Genomic DNA, 8,224 nt, shown 5'->3' with positions numbered 1-8,224 from the left:
GGCATTTCTATTCAAAGATTCAATTTTTACTCATTAAAACACTCTTCGGGACATCGAAGGGAACTCGAATAAGTTTAACTCAAAACTCTCATTTTCTTTCAAAGATTCAATCTTTATACATTAAAATGGTTTAGTGACATAATAGGTACCTTTATTGAGTTATTTTCATGTGAAATTCAATCTTTACTCATTAAAAGACTATTCGTGACTTCATGGGTAACTCGAATAAGTTTAGCTCAAAACTCTGATTTTCTTTCAAAGATTCTATTTTTATACACTAAAAAGGTCTACTGACATATTAGGTACATTATTGAGGTATTTTCATTCAAAGACTCAACCCTTACTCATTAAAACACTCTTTTATACGTTAAAATGGTCTAGTGACATGATAGGTACCTTGGTTGAGGTAATTTCATTCAAAGATTTAATCTTTACTTATTAAAACACTCTTCGTGACGTGAAAGGGATCTCGAATAAGTTTAACTCAAAACTCTCATTTTTTTTCGAAGATTTAATCTTTATATATTAAAATGGTCTAGTGACATAATAGGTACCTAGATTGATGTATTTCTATTCAAAGATTCAATCTTTACTCATTAAAACACTCTTTGGGACGTCGAAGGGAACTCGAATAAGTTTAACTCGGAACTCTCATTTTCTTTCGAAGATTCAATCTTTATATATTAAAAAGGTTTAATGACATGATAGGTACCTTTATTGAGTTAGTTTCATTCAAAGATTCAATCTTTACTCTTCAAAACACTCTCCGTGACGTCAAAGGGATCTCGAATAAGTTTAACTCAAAACTTTTATTTCCTTTCAAAGATTTAATCCTTATACATTAAAATGGTCTAGTGACATAATAAGTACCTTGATTGAGGTATTTCCATTCAATGATTCAATCTTTACTCTTTAAAACACTCTTCGAGACGTCGAAGGGAACTCGAATAAGTTTAACTCAGAACTTTCATATTCTTTTAAAGATTCAATCTTTACACATTAAAAAGGTTAAGTGACACGATAGGTACCTTTATTCAGTTATTTTCATTCAAAGATTCAATCTTTACACTTTAAAACACTCTTCGTGACGTCAAAGAGATCTCGAATAAGTTTAACTCAAAACTCTCATTTTCTTTCAAAGATTTAATCTTTATACATTAAAATGGTCTAGTCACATAATAAGTACCTTGATTGAGGTATTTTCCATTCAATGATTCAATCTTTAATCATTAAAACACTCTTCGGGACGTCGAAGGGAACTCGAATAAGTTTAACTCAGAACTTTCATTTTCTTCCAAAGATTCAATCTTTATACATTAAAACGGTTTAGTGACATGATAGGAACCGTTATTCAGTAATTTTCATTCAAAGATTCAAACTTTAATCTTTAAAACACGCTTCGTGACTTCAAAGGGATCTCGAATAAGTTTAGCTCAAAACTCTCATTTTCTTTCAAATATTCAACCTTTATACATCAAAATGGTCTTGTTACATAATAGGTACCTTGATTGCGGTATTTCCATTCAAATATTTCATACTTACTCATTAAAACACTCTTCGGGATGTCGGAGGGAACTCGAATAAGTTTAACTCAAAACACTCATTTTCTTTCAAAGATTCAATCTCTGTACATTAAAAAGGTTTAGTGACACGATAGGTACCTTTATTGAGTTATTTTCATTCACAGATTCAATCTTTACTCATTAAAACACTCTGTGTGACGTAAAAGTGATCTCGAATAAATTTTACTCAAAACTCTCATTTTCTTTCAAAGATTCAATCTTTATACATTAAAATTGTTTAGTGACATAATTGGTACCTTTATTCAGTTATTTTCATTCGAAGATTCAATCTTTACTCGTTAAAAGACTCTTCGTGACTTCATGGGTAACTCAAAACTGTTTAGCTCAAAACTCTGATTTTCTTTCAATGATTCAATCTTTATACTCTAGAAAGGTCTAGTGACATAATAGGTTTATTATTGAGGTATTCTCATTCAAAGATTAAATCTTTACTCATTAAAACACTCTTCGGGACGTAAAAGGGAACTTGAATAAGTTTAACTCACAACTCTCATTTTCTTTCAGAGATTCAATCTTTATACGTTAAAATGGTCTAGTGACATAATAGATACCTTGATTGAGGTAATTTCATTCAAAGATTCGATCTTTACTCATTAAAGCACTCTTCGTGACGCCAAAGGGATCCCGAATAAGTTTAACTCAAAACTCTCATTTTCTTTCAAAGATTTAATCTTTATACATTAAAATGGTCTTGTGACATAATAGGTACCTTGATTGAGGTATTTCCATTCGAAGATTCAATCTTCACTCATTAAAACACTCTTCGGGACGTCGATGGGATCCTGAATATGTTTAACTCAAAACTCTCATTTTGCTTTCAAAGATTTAATCTTTCTACATTAAAATGGTCTTGTGACATAATAGGTACCTTGATTGAGGCATTTCTATTCAAAGATTCAATTTTTACTCATTAAAACACTCTTCGGGACATCGAAGGGAACTCGAATAAGTTTAACTCAAAACTCTCATTTTCTTTCAAAGATTCAATCTTTATACATTAAAATGGTTTAGTGACATAATAGGTACCTTTATTGAGTTATTTTCATGTGAAGATTCAATCTTTACTCATTAAAAGACTCTTCGTGACTTCATGGGTAACTCGAATAAGTTTAGCTCAAAACTCTGATTTTCTTTCAAAGATTCAATCTTTATACACTAAAAAGGTCTACTGACATATTAGGTACATTATTGAGGCATTTTCATTCAAAGACTCAACCCTTACTCATTAAAACACTTTTTTATACGTTAAAATGGTCTAGTGACATGATAGGTACCTTGAATGAGGTAATTTCATTCAAAGATTTAATCTTTACTTATTAAAACACTCTTCGTGACGTGAAAGGGATCTCGAATAAGTTTAACTCAAAACTCTCATTTTTTTTCAAAGATTTAATCTTTATATATTAAAATGGTCTAGTGACATAATAGGTACCTAGATTGATGTATTTCTATTCAAAGATTCAATCTTTACTCATTAAAACACTCTTTGGGACGTCGAAGGGAACTCGAATAAGTTTAACTCGGAACTCTCATTTTCTTTCGAAGATTCAATCTTTATATATTAAAAAGGTTTAATGACATGATAGGTACCTTTATTGAGTTAGTTTCATTCAAAGATTCAATCTTTACTCTTCAGAACACTCTCCGTGACGTCAAAGGGATCTCGAATAAGTTTAACTCAAAACTTTTATTTCCTTTCAAAGATTTAATCCTTATACATTAAAATGGTCTAGTGACATAATAAGTACCTTGATTGAGGTATTTCCATTCAATGATTCAATCTTTACTCTTTAAAACACTCTTCGAGACGTCGAAGGGAACTCGAATAAGTTTAACTCAGAACTTTCATATTCTTTTAAAGATTCAATCTTTACACATTAAAAAGGATAAGTGACACGATAGGTACCTTTATTCAGTTATTTTCATTCAAAGATTCAATCTTTACACTTTAAAACACTCTTCGTGACGTCAAAGAGATCTCGAATAAGTTTAACTCAAAACTCTCATTTTCTTTCAAAGATTTAATCTTTATACATTAAAATGGTCTAGTCACATAATAAGTACCTTGATTGAGGTATTTTCCATTCAATGATTCAATCTTTAATCATTAAAACACTCTTCGGGACGTCGAAGGGAACTCGAATAAGTTTAACTCAGAACATTCATTTTCTTCCAAAGATTCAATCTTTATACATTAAAACGGTTTAGTGACATGATAGGAACCGTTATTCAGTAATTTTCATTCAAAGATTCAAACTTTAATCTTTAAAACACGCTTCGTGACTTCAAAGGGATCTCGAATAAGTTTAGCTCAAAACTCTCATTTTCTTTCAAAGATTCAATCTTTATACATCAAAATGGTCTTGTTACATAATAGGTACCATGATTGCGGTATTTCCATTCAAAGATTTCATACTTACTCATTAAAACACTCTTCGGGATGTCGAAGGGAACTCGAATAAGTTTAACTCAAAACACTCATTTTCTTTCAAAGATTCAATCTCTGTACATTAAAAAGGTTTAGTGACACGATAGGTACCTTTATTGAGTTATTTTCATTCACAGATTCAATCTTTACTCATTAAAACACTCTGTGTGACGGAAAAGTGATCTCGAATAAATTTAACTCAAAACTCTCATTTTCTTTCAAAGATTCAATCTTTATACATTAAAATTGTTTAGTGACATAATTGGTACCTTTATTCAGTTATTTTCATTCGAAGATTCAATCTTTACTCGTTAAAAGACTCTTCGTGACTTCATGGGTAACTCAAAACTGTTTAGCTCAAAACTCTGATTTTCTTTCAATGATTCAATCTTTATACTCTAGAAAGGTCTAGTGACATAATAGGTTTACTATTGAGGTATTCTCATTCAAAGATTAAATCTTTACTCATTAAAACACTCTTCGGGACGTAAAAGGGAACTTGAATAAGTTTAACTCAGAACTCTCATTTTCTTTCAGAGATTCAATCTTTATACGTTAAAATGGTCTAGTGACATAATAGATACCTTGATTGAGGTAATTTCATTCAAAGATTCGATCTTTACTCATTAAAGCACTCTTCGTGACGCCAAAGGGATCCCGAATAAGTTTAACTCAAAACTCTCATTTTCTTTCAAAGATTTACTCTTTATACCTTAAAATGGCCTTGTGACATAATAGGTACCTTGATTGAGGTATTTCCATTCGAAGATTCAATCTTCACTCATTAACTCGAATAAGTTTAACTCAGAACTTTCATGTTCTTTTAAAGATTCAATCTTTACACATTAAAAAGGTTAAGTGACACGATAGGTACCTTTATTCAGCTATTTTCATTCAAGATTCAATCTTTACACTTTAAAACACCCTTCGTGACGTCAAAGAGATCTCGAATAAGTTTAACCCAAAACTCTCATTTTCTTTCAAAGATTTAATCTTTATACATTAAAATGGTCTAGTCACATAATAAGTACCTTGATTGAGGTATTTTCCATTCAATGATTCAATCTTTAATCATTAAAACACTCTTCGGGACGTCGAAGGGAACTCGAATAAGTTTAACTCAGAACTTTCATTTTCTTCCAAAGATTCAATCTTTATACATTAAAACGGTTTAGTGACATGATAGGAACCGTTATTCAGTAATTTTCATTCAAAGATTCAAACTTTAATCTTTAAAACACGCTTCGTGACTTCAAAGGGATCTCGAATAAGTTTAGCTCAAAACTCTCATTTTCTTTCAAAGATTCAATCTTTATACATCAAAATGGTCTTGTTACATAATAGGTACCTTGATTGCGGTATTTCCATTCAAAGATTTCATACTTACTCATTAAAACACTCTTCGGGATGTCGAAGGGAACTCGAATAAGTTTAACTCAAAACACTCATTTTCTTTCAAAGATTCAATCTCTGTATATTAAAAAGGTTTAGTGACGCGATAGGTACCTTTATTGAGTTATTTTCATTCACAGATTCAATCTTTACTCGTTAAAACACTCTGTGTGACGTAAAAGTGATCTCGAATAAATTTAACTCAAAACTCTCATTTTCTTTCAAAGATTCGATCTTTATACATTAAAATTGTTTAGTGACATAATTGGTACCTTTATTGAGTTATTTTCATTCGAAGATTCAATCTTTACTCGTTAAAAGACTCATCGTGACTTCATGGGTAACTCAAAACTGTTTAGCTCAAAACTCTGATTTTCTTTCAATGATTCAATATTTATACTCTAGAAAGGTCTAGTGACATAATAGGTTTATTATTGAGGTATTCTCCTTCAAAGATTAAATCTTTACTCATTAAAACACTCTTCAGGACGTAAAAGGGAACTTGAATAAGTTTAACTCAGAACTCTCATTTTCTTTCAGAGATTCAATCTTTATACGTTAAAATGGTCTAGTGACATAATAGATACCTTGATTGAGGTAATTTCATTCAAAGATTCGATCTTTACTCATTAAAGCACTCTTCGTGACGCCAAAGGGATCCCGAATAAGTTTAACTCAAAACTCTCATTTTCTTTCAAAGATTTAATCTTTATACATTAAAATGGTCTTGTGACATAATAGGTACCTTGATTGAGGCATTTTTATTCAAAGATTAAATTTTTACTCATTAAAACACTCTTCGGGACATCGAAGGGAACTCGAATAAGTTTAACTCAAAACTCTCATTTTCTTTCAAAGATTCAATCTTTATACGTTAAAATGGTTTAGTGACATAATAGGTACCTTTATTGAGTTATTTTCATGTGAAGATTCAATCTTTACTCATTAAAAGACTCTTCGTGACTTCATGGGTAACTCGAATAAGTTTAGCTCAAAACTCTGATTTTCTTTCAAAGATTCAATCTTTATACACTAAAAAGGTCTACTGACATATTAGGTACATTATTGAGGTATTTTCATTCAAAGACTCAACCCTTACTCATTAAAACACTCTTTTATACGTTAAAATGGTCTAGTGACATGATAGGTACCTTGATTGAGGTAATTTCATTCAAAGATTTAATCTTTACTTATTAAAACACTCTTCGTGACGTGAAAGGGATCTCGAATAAGTTTAACTCAAAACTCTCATTTTTTTTCAAAGATTTAATCTTTATATATTAAAATGGTCTAATGACATAATAGGTACCTAGATTGATGTATTTCTATTCAAAGATTCAATCTTTACTCATTAAAACACTCTTTGGGACGTCGAAGGGAACTTGAATAAGTTTAACTCGGAACTCTCATTTTCTTTCGAAGATTCAATCTTTATATATTAAAAAGGTTTAATGACATGATAGGTACCTTTATTGAATTAGTTTCATTCAAAGAATCAATCTTTACTCATTAAAAGACTCTTCGTGACTTCATGGGTAACTCGAATTAGTTTAGCTCAAAACTCTGATTTTCTTTCAAAGATTCAATCTTTATACATTAAAAAGGTCTACTGACATATTTGGTACATTATTGAGGTATTTTCATTCAAAGACTCAACCCTTACTCATTAAAACACTCTTTTATACGTTAAAATGGTCTAGTGACATGATAGGTACCTTGATTGAGGTAATTTCATTCAAAGATTTAATCTTTACTTATTAAAACACTCTTCGTGACGTGAAAGGGATCTCGAATAAGTTTAACTCAAAACTCTCATTTTTTTTCAAAGATTTAATCGTTATATATTAAAATGGTCTAGTGACATAATAGGTACCTAGATTGATGTATTTCTATTCAAAGATTCAATCTTTACTCATTAAAACACTCTTTGGGACGTCGAATGAAACTCGAATAAGTTTAACTCGGAACTCTCATTTTCTTTCGAAGATTCAATCTTTATATATTAAAAAGGTTTAATGACATGATAGGTACCTTTATTGAGTTAGTTTCATTCAAAGATTCAATTTTACTCTTCAAAACACTCTCCGTGACGTCAAAGGGATCTCGAATAAGTTTAACTCAAAACTTTTATTTCCTTTCAAAGATTTAATCCTTATACATTAAAATGGTCTAGTGACATAATAAGTACCTTGATTGAGGTATTTCCATTCAATGATTCAATCTTTACTCTTTAAAACACTATTCGAGACGTCGAAGAGAACTCAAATAAGTTTAACGCAGAACTTTCATATTCTTTTAAAGATTCAATCTTTACACATTAAAAAGGTTAAGTGACACGATAGGTACCTCTATTCAGTAATTTTCATTCAAAGATTCAATCTTTACACTTTAAAACACTCTTTGTGACGTCAAAGAGATCTCGAATAAGTTTAACTCAAAACTCTCATTTTCTTTCAAAGATTTATTCTTTATACATTAAAATGGTCTAGTCACATAAAAAGTACCTTGATTGAGGTATTTTCCACTCAATGATTCAATCTTTAATTATTAAAACACTCTTCGGGACGTCGAAGGGAACTCAAATAAGTTTAACTCAAAACTTTCATTTTCTTCCAAAGATTCAATCTTTATACATTAAAAAGGTTTAGTGACATGATTGGAACCGTTATTCAGTAATTTTCATTCAAAGATTCAAACTTTAATCTTTAAAACACGCTTCGTGACTTCAAAGGGATCTCGAATAAGTTTAGCTCAAAACTCTCATTTTCTTTCAAAGATTCAATCTTTATACATCAAAATGGTCTTGTTACATAATAGGTAC

Source organism: Cornus florida, unplaced genomic scaffold (assembly GCF_030987335.1).
Source record: "Cornus florida cultivar Cherokee Brave unplaced genomic scaffold, ASM3098733v1 CherokeeBrave_3.0.0_Hap2_scaffold_30, whole genome shotgun sequence".
NCBI classification, from domain to species: Eukaryota; Viridiplantae; Streptophyta; class Magnoliopsida; order Cornales; family Cornaceae; genus Cornus; species Cornus florida.
Note: the sequence above shows the minus strand (reverse complement) of the source record.